We start from the raw sequence: 12312 nt of genomic DNA on the forward strand, positions 1-12312 counted from the left end.
TGATGGAATTTGCATCCAAACACTTGCCTTCTTTTTTTCTTTTGCAAGTGTCACATTGTTGCTGCACCTGCAGGTCATGATCTGGTCCATCTCAGAGGCTTTTTCAAATTATTGCTGCCTAGCCAGTCTTTTCCCATCTCAGATTTGTACTGAAGAGTAATGACCTTTCTGAATATATGCTAAACATCTCATCTCCAAGGCAGCAGATCCTCTCCTCCAAGCATCAGTATCAACTCCTTGAGTAGTGCTGAAGCAGTTGTTTGTAGGCATACACCATCAGCTGTGTCAGTGAAACAACTCAGTCTAACAAAAAACAAAGAGTGGGGGAGGGAAGGACAAAGACTTTTTTGTGCTCCTTTTTAATTCAGATAATTTTGTTGATCTGATTTACAGAGCAACCCTGCAAAACCAGTTTCTTGTGTTTGAGGTCACTGAACATCATCAGTCAAGCTGTCTCTACCACCTTCTTCTCCTTCCTACACACCAGGATAATTTCCATCTGTGCTCACAATACTGTGGAACTCCTCTGAGCTCTTATGCTCAATTTTTCTCTTCTGTCACCAATTGTCAGAGCAGTCTTCTGTGAGGCCACTGGTTTTGGTCTTCCATTCTCTTTCCTCTCTTGCAAAAGTTTTGAGAAAACATTGCAACCATAAACATTAGATATTTTCCTGCTAATTTGAAGTAAACAAAAATATATTTTTTTCAGACTTCTAAAATTATTCAGTGACAGGAGGCTGTAATAAGTCTGCAGATTTGCAGAGGTATCCTGACATAGCTTGGAGGGCTGGCTGGGAACCTCAGTCTGCTTTCTTTATCCCTGTGCTTCAGATGTTTCTCTCTCTTGCCCACTCTCCCTCTCCATGTTATCTCCCAGAAAACAAGGCAGTTTATAAACCTATGATTCCGACTCAACCATTTGTTTAAGAATCAGGGCTGCACAAACCTCCTTGGGCCATATGTATTTGATAAGACCTTCATTGTGTAGTTATGCAGAGGCTTGGCAAGCACAAGCTTGCATGCAGTGCTGAGTGCCCTGTCTCCTCTTGATGACTGAAACATTACACCAAGTTGGGCCAGACCTACCCTGTTTATCAATCCACAACTCTCAAGATTTCTCCTGCTCTTTCAATGTCAGCTGTGCTTCTTTAAAACACACTGCTGGAGCAAGATTACTCATGTAAATTGCAGCTTACACAAGAGAGAAATTAGGGTTTAAGAATTACAGAAGGACAAGAAATAAGCAGAGGTTATCAAATGTGGCAAACCTAGGTTGTTTTTTTTTCCTTTTTGTTTGCATTAAATATCACTATGGTAGCTTCAAGTAATTTTTTCTTGGGAGAGTTCTGTTTGACAAGTTGAAGAATTCTGTATGCAGTTTCACTCCAGCTCTCTGCATACAAAGAGAACAAAATTCAGTCTCTAAGCCAGTTTCCATTCCTGCCTTTGAACTAACAAGTAGGTGGATAGGTTTCAAAATAGCAAACATCAAGGTGATGTCAAGGCTCTGACTTTAAATGGGAGACTTACAGCAGACTTGACTAAAGGCAAAGGTTAACCCATCTCTGTAGTTAGTATCGACAATGCAGGATTGCAAAAAATACTCTGTGGGAAAGCAGTGGGATGATTTATAGTTTTTCCTTGTCCAATAGGAAGACAAGAAATGCCAGATCTGCTGCCAAGTGCAGTTCTGCAAAGGAGGTTCCAACCTGAATCAGCTTCAGAAACTCACCAAATAAAAAGATACTGCTGTTTCTTAAAATTTTGTTTCTCAGATTTGAAGACAGGGTTTTTTCCATGTGTGCCTACATACAGATACTTCAGGATTTCAGTACTTTAAAGCCTCCTCTAGACTTTAGATTCAGCCTCCTTTGAATTCAGTCTAAAACAGCTTTATCTACTATAGGTCCCTGCTGGTTTCTTTGGGATAGAAAAGCATGCAAGTGAAATACATAACACTCCCATGAGTGCTTTGCTGTATCTTTTCAAATTCCTGGAATTAAGTGGGCTTGCCTCCCTTTGCTAGCTTTTCCTGTTCCATCTGGAGCACCTGACAGGATCTGAGGAATCTGTGCAAGCATTTTTAAAAGCACCCATATGCCCCTTCATTTCATGCAGCAGTTTCTCCAATAAACTCCTTTATATCAATATTCATAAATTTCTTGGACACCAATATTTGTGGTAAAGTTTTTTATACTCATTTACACCTTTAGGGCACTTTTTGTTTACTGAAGTGGAAATGCAGATGTTCTATTACTACTCTTTTTAATTAAAATAATACTAAGGTAGCAGAAAGCACAATATTATGTCATTTACACAATGCTGTATGATTTTATAAAATACAATTGTCACATACCTCCAAGGATGAAATAAGATAGTTGACTTGCATAATTGCAAAAGTTACTATGGAATATAAGAGTAGGCAGAGGTGTTGGGAAATAAGGTTGATTAACAATGCATGGATAAATCACTGCAGGGAATGAAGAGCAATGTGGGTGAGTATAAAAGGGATTTAGAAAAAGCAAAAAGGCAGGCATCTCTGTACCTGCTACAGTTGCTACAGTTACTATTTCAGAATGTGAGAACAAGAGTTTCTGGAGCAAAGCCCACAGGTTTTAGTGCCATCTTACCCTTCATTTGTGCAGATTATTACTTTACAATCAAGAGGCAATTGGCTCCAAAATGCCAACCCATACAGAACTTAAAGCTTGTAAGAAACGGAACCATCTCGACTGGCACAAGTAACAGGAGCTCAAACTAAAAAACTGCTGACAAGCCAACAGGCTTGCCACATGTGACAGTTCAGTAATGTGTTATTTATTTTACTTTAATTTTATTTTAAAATTAAAATGTCATCTAACCTTAAAAAAACTAATCCCAATCTTGAATTATAAAATCATTTAGGTTGGAGAAGACTTTGAAGTTCACTGAGTCCAAATACAAGTCTAACATTGCCAAGTCCATCACTAAGCCGTGTCCCTAAGCACCACACCTACACTTTTTAAAATATCTCCAGGGATGATGACTCCACCACTTGCCCCTCTATCCTGTTCCAATGCTTGGCCAGTATTTCCATGAAGGAATTTTTCCTAATATCCAGGGTAAACCTCCCCTCGTGCGACTTGAAGCCATTTCCTTTCATCCTGTCGCTTGTTCCCTGGGAGAAGAAGCCAATCCCCACCTGGCTCCAGCCTCCTTTCAGGGAGGTGTAGAGAGGGACAAGAGCCTGGGCCTTCTTTTCTGCAGGCTAAACACCCTCAGCTCCCTCAGCTTCTCATCCTCAGACTTGTGCTCCACTCCCTTCACCAGCTCCACTGCCCTCCTCTGGACCCTCTCCAGCACCTCAATGTCCTTCTTGCAGTGAGGGGCCCAGAACTGGACACAGCACTCGAGGTGCAGCCTCACCAGCACAGGGGGACAATCCCTGCCCTGGTCCTGCTGGCCAGACCATTGCTGATACAGGCCAGGATGCCACCAGCATTCTTGGCGCCCTGGGCACCCGTTGGCTCAAATTCAGGTCCTTTTCCATTGGGCAGCTTTCCAGACATTCTCCCCCAGCCTGGTATGCTGGATGGAGTTGTTGTGACCCAAGTGTGGGACCATCTTAATCTGTATGTATGCATACATACAGATTAGTGTGTATATTGTATACATATGATATGTAATATGTATATTATATACATATATAGTCAACCAAATATATATTTAGACAAGTAATACAAATGCATTAACAAGGTTACTTCTACCTATTTTGCTTATTTCTGAATTGGAGATTACAAAGCAACAGATGGCAGCATATAATACTTGCAGATCCCATCCTTTTATTTTTGAATAAGCCCTGTGCACATTTCCATTCATGCACAGCTCTAAACAATCTCTTGAGGAAAGGAAGTGAAGGCACCATTGACACACAGAAGTACAGCCAAGGTCAAAGCTTTTGATTTTCACTGGAGTCCAGGGTCTTCTTTCTATATTTACTGCAGTTACTACTTCTGACACTGAACTTGAAACACAGGTCTGAAAAGACCGATAAATGTGTAGTTTTGTCAGTTCAGGGAGACCAAACAAGCCAATGTAGAGGAAGAGCACATTTTCTCTGGTGATACTAAGTAATAACCAGTGCTGAGTTAGAATACTCTACAATAAAAGTGGGCACCCCATAAATTAGGACTTTAGGAGTTAAATGTCAGAGCTCTCTTGCTGAGGGTTCTGCAGTACCCAACAGCTCAGTATTCATTTTGAAGACAACAATTAAAGATTTGAAACTTTCTTTGATAGCTGCAAAAAAAAAAAAAAAAAAAAAAAAAATTAAAGGCTGGTAAGAATTTAAAAGTGAAAATATCCAGAAAATGCAAGCTGATCTCTTCTAGAGAAGTTAAAACCTGGAATGCAGCTATGCTAAAGAAATAAGGATAAATGTTTTGCCCAGAGGATGATAAATGAAGGAGACATTAGCAATGTTGAGCATCAGATTGCATAGAAAGAAATAAAAACCTGTCTCCATTTGAAGCTGTCATTTAAAACACTGCATTCCAGTTCAGCCACTTTGTTTCAAATTGAAGACAGTTGCATGAAAATCAGCCAGGAAGTAATGAATTATCCAGGAACAGGAATGGAGATATCTTCCAGGAAAAAAATTCCCAAGTTCAAGGTTTATAGCGTCAAGATAAAAATGGCTACAGAGGCATGATAACACTTTGGAAATGTCTGAGGGTGTAACTCTTAGGGATGGAAGGTGAAGGACTTGGAGCACAAGAAGAGGTGCCACCTGAGCAATGTGGCTGACAGGGTGACCAGCATGACCCATTCCTCACAGCAAGGGAGGTGTTGATAGGAGAACAGGTCCTGTGGTTTGACAGGTGCCAATGGACAGGACATCTGAAACTGACTGTGCAATTTTGTGACAAAGCCCCAGAATGTTAGCTGTGAGGAAGCCTTATGCTGCAACAAGGGGAAGTGGATGGCTGAATAGATCCCCTGTTCTTTTCTGTCTGCAGTCTTCAGTGTTAGACTGAATTGTAAAATTCTCTAGCCACCTTTCCCTCAAGTGTGTTGTGAATATAAAACCAGAGTCTAATAATCCTTTAAGTACTCCCTGCATTTTACTTAAGCAAGATCATTATGAAGGGAAAATATCCATATGCTCTAATTAGCTGAAACTGCTCTCAGGCAAAAGCATTCAGTTCCTTGATGTTATTCTCTACTCTACTGACTTTAGCTGCCTACACAACCCCTTGGGGGGCAGTTCAATGCCTGGTCCCACACCCAGATGCTTCTGTGCAGTGCATTTGAATGATCTGTCAGTGCTCATGCAGGGCATCCACAAGTACTTTTCTTCTCTCAGCCTAAATCCTATCTGTTCACAGACAAAGAAGGACTATCAGATTATCCAGTTTACACATTGGCAAAAATATGACTGCTCATTTTTTGTTACATTTACAAATCACAGCTGAACTACACATATACAACTGTTTGCAGAAGCCTTGTAACTATCTTTGCAGTGGTAATACATTCCATCTTTTTACAGGGTTGCAAGATGATTGACTCAGGTCATCAGTAAATTTCCACTGTGGCCAGAGTCCAGGCCAGTAGTTACTGGAATTTTACTTGAGAAGTCTAATAATAATATTATTCCACTTAGGCTGTTACTCAGACAAAAATAAGTTTTCAAGGTTATTTGTTAGAAAACAGGAGCTCATTAGGCAACAGAAGTTCCTGGGAGCAGACAGTTTTTCTGATAAGCTCAGGGAGAGCTGACTGCCCATGAGCCAATAATCAAGGCTGAGGCCTAAGGAGCGTCCCTGAGATCATGGAGAAGCCAGAGGGCAGTAAGGGGCCAGATCTTGCATCACCACAATGCTACATCCTCAGGAATTATCAGAGATTGAAGGGCAGGGAGTTCCTGATAAGGTGAGAGGAAATGGTGCAGTGGTGGAGCTTTTTTTCCTCCCTCCTGTTCCTGTGAAGAAAGTGGGATAAAAGAGCACACCATTCAGTTTTGTGCAGCTGTCTTTGTTCTGTGTGGATGTGGATATTTTGTGCAGCAGAATTTCTGCAGAGTTTTGGAGGTGAGAGCAGTTTCAAATGGTGCTCTCAACCACTGTACCCTGACGAGGTATTCCTGTGCTGAAATAAGGGGGATGAGCAACATTTCCAAGCTTATCCCTCTGTGTCTCCTATGTATTCAACAGCCCCTAGCTGACCTTGGCACAGCCCAGCTGCAATTGAATTTAGATCTGTTTGTAGTGTGGACAAAGGCAAGGTGTCTTCCATCTCCACACAGCAAAGATCCTAACAGATCCCTGTTGTCTGTAATGTTGGAATGGGGCACATTTTTCAAAATCTTCGGCTCACAAATGCATCTCATCAAGGAGGTTTTCTGAGAATTGCCACAAGATTAACCAACTATTAAATTTTGTTCATTCTGCAGAAAGCAGAAGTGTAACTTTCAAACCACTGGCTTGCCTCACTACTGAGTTTAGTCCTAAACTGAGCAGACAGTGCATGGAGCATTTACTGTGAGAATGGAAAGAACAAAACCACAGGATGTAATGCAGAGACAGCAAATTCCCCTTGTTTCATAAAACTGGCTGTTCAGCAGCATGAAGGGCCAGTAACTGAAATTTGAGAAATCCCAAAGAACTAAATGGTCCCACAAAGTGAGGAATATCTGCAGTGCAGTGCTTTTTGCCATGTTCTTGAGACACCTGCAACACACCAGGTAACTCTGCAAGGCCTCTGTAGAGGCCTGCATTGGTTTGTGCCAGGACAGTCTTGCTTACCAACAGAGAGAAAATTCCTTCCCACTTTTGTGAACTTCTGGCTTATCATAAAGGTGTTTAACCAAGGTGAGAGCCAGTTATTTAACTCTTTACTTAAATAATAGCGTCTTATTTGTCATCTACTGAAGCTGGCTCAACTCGTGTGAAGAAAGGAATTGAACTTTTTAACCATTTTCTCTACAAGCTGAACTATGTGTGGGGTGATAAGGGTAAAAGTTCACTGTCTGATCTTGGCCAGCCTCCTCCTGTTGCACCTCCCCTCTAGCAGAGTGCCTAAGACTGTCCTAAGTGTTTTGGATGATTTTTCCAACTCACATCAGTGTTTTAGTCTTCTCCAGCAAAAAGAGGCTCCCAAGGTGTGCCAGACAAACTTTTTTACAGATGTTTTTAAAATAATAATCCAGTTAACACAGCACAGCAGCAGATCCCAAGTCTGCCGTGTGCCGACTCTTGCCTGAACAAGAGCCTCCACGTGAGCAGCAACCGCATGACATGGGCAGGACAGCCTGATGGCAGATAATACCTGACCACATTGTTGAAGCTCTTTACTCCTTAATCACTTCTGGGACAGCAGATAAACACTTTCCCAACAGCACTCACAGTGAGCCAACAGAACCTTGCTCCTGTGCAGCCGAGCGCAGCCGACGGCTCCTCACCTCCAAGTGGTGCCCAAACCTGCACTTTGCAGCTCAGAGCAGTGGGGCAAGGAGAGATAAGGGCAAAACGAGAGAAAGCACATTGGTGAAACCTGATATGCTGTGGGTGGGTGAGGGGGTTAGGCCGGGGGCAGAGGCCAAACGTTGGGCTCTGGCTGAGGTTGTTGCTGTGCCAGGAGGGTGACTGAGGCAGGTGCACTGGTTTGCAGGAGCAGGATGTGCAGCAGAAGGTGTCAGTACTCGGATGTCAGGCTCTAGGGAGGGGGAAGGAAAGAACTAGCAGGGAATAGGCAGGCAGGAAGTGAAACAAAACTCTTTTTGACCCAAACTCAAAGTCAAACTCTTTTGACCCATTTTTATGGTTTCAAAAAAGGTATTCTGGTAATAATGACCAGTGCTAACAAACAAAATTTGAGATTTCCCTGCCCAGTTCAGCATTGATTTGCAAATTATCTGCAATTGCAATCTCAGTGTACTTTTCATAATGCAGGCTGTGTAGCTGCCCACACAGGGACTGTAAATTAATCAGCTGGGGAGATTAATTATATTTAACAAAACACACGGCAAGTAACAGGGTGAGGTATAATAGCTCCTTGCTAAGCCCAGAAATTGTGTCTGGGCTCCCTCTAGTGAGATGTCTTGGTTTTCTACGCTTAGAGACTGCTACTGGCTGCCAAATACCTATTGATTGAAAGGCTAAATTCAGACACAAATGCTTTCAAAACAAATAAACAGGCAAAAGATCTTTGTACCTGTATGGTAACAGCTCACACCACTTCTGCTTCACAAAGCTAAGTTCTTCTTTTCAGAAGTTTCTAGAAAAGCTCAAAAGACCAAATGCAGTTTTAGTGGTGATAGAGACAGATTGAAATGAAACTGTTTCCAAACCACTTGCAAAACAAAAGCAGCAGGGTTGTATAAATTCCTACTGCAGGTAAGGGAAATATTTTCTAAAATGTGAAAAGGAGTGTGGTAGAGGGTTTTGCCACAATGAATGCAAAACAGCTGTCAGAAATAAAGCTGGCACACAAATAATTTCACTTGATAGCTTATGGAATAAGCAAATGGGTGCCTCACTAACTTTTTTAAAATTCAGACTTCTCAATTTTCTTCATGACATATGAAATCTAAGACATGGCCACTAATGTCCACTATATGAATTTTAAGACATGGCCACTAATGTAAGCCTAAAGAGGAGATTTTGCAATTCATTAAATCTCCCCCCAGGATTTGGCATCCTCCCACAATAAAATCCCACTTGCAAAGTTTGGAAAATATTTGAATTTGTTCCAATTTTACAGTAATTAAAAAACCAAAAACTGAAATAGAAAATAAAATCTCATGGAGCATGCAGCTTGAGACATATGTTGGGTTTTTGTTTTTTTTTTTCTCCTAATGTTATTTTCCTACCTGCCAGTTTAATTATTTCCTTCTGGAATGAGGAATGGAAGGGACATTTTTGTATGCAATGAGTTTAAGCTACAGAGGAATATGGAATCTCTTGTCTTGGTTATACACTCTTGTCTAGGCACTACTGGCTGCTACAGCAAACTGTGGGCACCGGCAATGCTGTTCCCATCTGCTGATATTCTCTGTCTTATCATTTTTGCTACACTCATGAGACTACATTTTACTGCATCATTCAGCCACAAGTACAAATTAGTTTCTGTTATATATATTCTTCCTTTTTCAAGGTTCCTGTTTCACCAAAAAAATTCTTGTCTCCTAGATATGTGCCACTAACCACCTTTTACAGCCCTACCCTCTTCCGGGTGCAGCAGAGAAGTAGTTCCCTCATAGTTCCTGGCTTCACACTGCCCTGCCTCACTGAGAGCTCATTTCTGGAGTTCTCAAATCCAGATACACATTTAGGAGTGGGCAAGAGAGCAGTTAATCAGAGCAGGAGGAGAAGTGCTATCCCACCAGGATGAGTGAAACCTGTAAAGTTAATTTTCCCAAGTGAGGAAGAGGATGAAGAACTGGAGTTTGCATTTGGCATTACCAGACATTTCCCTGCCCATCACATCAGGCTCATCACGTGCTCACCAGCAGGAGTTTTATTTGCTTGTTTTTGCAAAAGATGTCAGAAGATGGGGAAACACCTCAATGCTGTGGTAGTAGAAACCACTGCACTGTCTCCACACACCTCCCAGGCTAGCTCGCCATTTAATCACGCACTCAACATTGAAATGGAATTTTTCAAAATAATTGCTCTACCCTTTCCTACAAATCCAGAGGCAGTTGAGGCTTCCCAAGAGAGTAGGAGCCCCATTGACAGCTATGCTCAGTCACCAGCTCTACCTGCTGCCTAATTGCAAAATGCAAAATTTCCTAGGTTTAGTTTAAGCTGAAATGAATAAGGCTGAATGCACAGTGATACACTACAAAATATAAAGCATGTGGAATGAATGTAATTTGCAGTACCATGATCAGCTTTCATATTAGAGGAAGAATATAATGCTGAAACCATCTGGCCTGCGGCTATGAAAACACCAAAGAGACATAAAACCGAGTTCATGGCAGCATGCCAAGGCCTTGTTAAAAAACAGCACATCACTAAAACAAAGCAAGTGCTGATGTAGCACCAGCAAAGGCTCATTAATGGGCCTGGAGACAGAGTGCTCTTATATTTCATTATGTGCTTAACAGCCATACCTGCCTCTGCAGAGGAAAGGTAATTTCTAATGAACACTTTCTCATGTCCTATAATGATTCTATACCAGTGATAAATACTAAGAGCTCTGGTTGTCCTGCTTACTCTGTATTTTTTTACACAACACCCTGGAATTTTATTTATTTCTTTTTTAAATTATTAATCTTCTTTAGAGGAATAAATAATAAGATGCATCGGTTGAAACTGAAACCAGGACATTTTAGCTTAAGAATAACTACAGGCTATGGAGACTAAAGTACTGTGTTCTGGGTGCTGGTATATAAAATATAAAGTTGTTAGAGAGCATCTAAAGGAGGGCTGTGAAGATGATGATGGGCCTGAGGGGAAGCCATGTGAGGAGTGGCTGAGGTTTCTTGGTCTGATCAGCCTGGGGGAGACTGAGGGGAGACCTCACTGCGGTTACACCTTCCTTGTCAGGGGAACAGGAGGGGCAGGCACTGATCTCTGCTCTGTGGTGCCCAGTGACAGGACTTGAGGGAATGGCCTGAAGCTGTGTCAGGGACGTTTAGGGTGGATATTAGGACAAAGCTTCTTCACCCAGAGGATGGTTGGGCACTGGAACAGCTCCCCAGGGAAGAGGTTGCAGCACAGCCTAACAGAGCTCAAGAAGTGTTTGGAAAATGCTCTCAGGTACATGGTGTGACTCTTGGGGTATCGTGGGCAGGGTTCAGATGGCCCTTTTGGGTGCTTTCCAGTTCAGGATATTCCACGGTTCTGTGCTGAGGCAGTGGGAGGCAGGAGCCGAGAGGATCCCGGCGGGACCAGCAGGTGGCACCGCCCGCTCTGCTCCCGCCTCCAGCGCCAGGACCGCAGGGAGGAGGGATCCATTTCATGCAGGCAAGGAGGGATGGGAAAAACCCAAAGAAGGGCTAAGTGGGTAATGGTTCTATTTTTGAAGCAGCAGCCTGCAAAGTGCTTGCTGCACAGAGGTCAACATTTGTTTCCAAATAAAAATCTGGATGCTTGTTTGGGTTTGAGGTTTCTGCTTATCAGCATTTCCAGAGACTGTGACTAATTTTCTTTTTGTGGGAATTCTCAATAATCTCTCAGATCATCAGGCCACACACTCCTTGTTTTCTCTCTCTTGCAGGGACCGTGGAGAAGAGTGAAGGGATGAAAGTGAAAATAATAATTTCTGCCAAAAGTATGACTGGGGATGTACACACAACTAGACTTAACACAGCAAGGGGCATTGTTGTATCTGGCTTCGTACTTGAACAAGATTGTCTCTAGATTTCCCTCTGTCCTTCCTCCCAGTTTTTGGAAGCCATCAAGCTGTGCCCAGAGCTCACTCCTTCTGACTCCATCCTCCACTTGTGTTCTCTCTTCCAATTTATGTCCTCTTTGTGTTATCTCTGATGCATCTGAAAGTACTGAATGTGCAGGCAGAACGCAGACAACATGACCTCACACTTACCTGCATTTCACCGAAAAGAAGGGAGAGGGCATCTCCTCAGTTTGATGAGACAACATGCCACCAAGAACTCATTTTGATTCTGCACAGATGTCTTTCAAAAATTGGAATGTAGCATTGTGTCGTTTATACGGGTTTTATTGTAAGGTTGGAGGTTAAGATTTGGTTTGACCCTCGGTTCCCCCCATGTTCTCCCTCATAATGGTTTGTTCCTCCCGCCAGTTACCTGTCCCTCATTGTAACCAACCCCCTTTCATTTCGAGAACTTTCTAAGTCAATCTTCCCTTACCTAACATATGATTTTTCCCCTGAGCCTTTTCCCTCCCCTGGGCCATTCCTATTGGTTCAGTTGTGTCCCTCGCTCCTCCCCTGGGATTCGTTCATTGGTCCCTCGTGGCTCCTCGTGTCACGCCCTTCCCCTTTATAAGTGCCTCCCCAACGTTTTTTCTCTGACATCGTCACTGGCCCCGTCTGGGTCAATAAAGCGCCTTGGCTTCCATACGCGTGTCCACTCCTTCCTTCCTTCGCCTCAGGGCTTTGCAGTCCTGCTCTCGCCCGCGTCACCACGCCGCAGATGGAGCCACTACTCGGGCTTCTTGCAGAGGACCTGGGAGTGGCGGGATTTGTGGTCTCCACCGGTCACTCCGGGAGCGGCTAGCTGGCACCCATCAGCTCCAGTGGCCGCGGAATGAGACTGCAGTTGGCACGCCACCATGGGGCAGCTTTGCCCGAACCTGTCAACTTCGGCGCCAAACGTGATGCGGCTTTGAAGACGTCGCCAGTGCT

Source organism: Agelaius phoeniceus, chromosome 3 (genome assembly GCF_051311805.1).
Source record: "Agelaius phoeniceus isolate bAgePho1 chromosome 3, bAgePho1.hap1, whole genome shotgun sequence".
NCBI lineage: Eukaryota > Metazoa > Chordata > Aves > Passeriformes > Icteridae > Agelaius > Agelaius phoeniceus.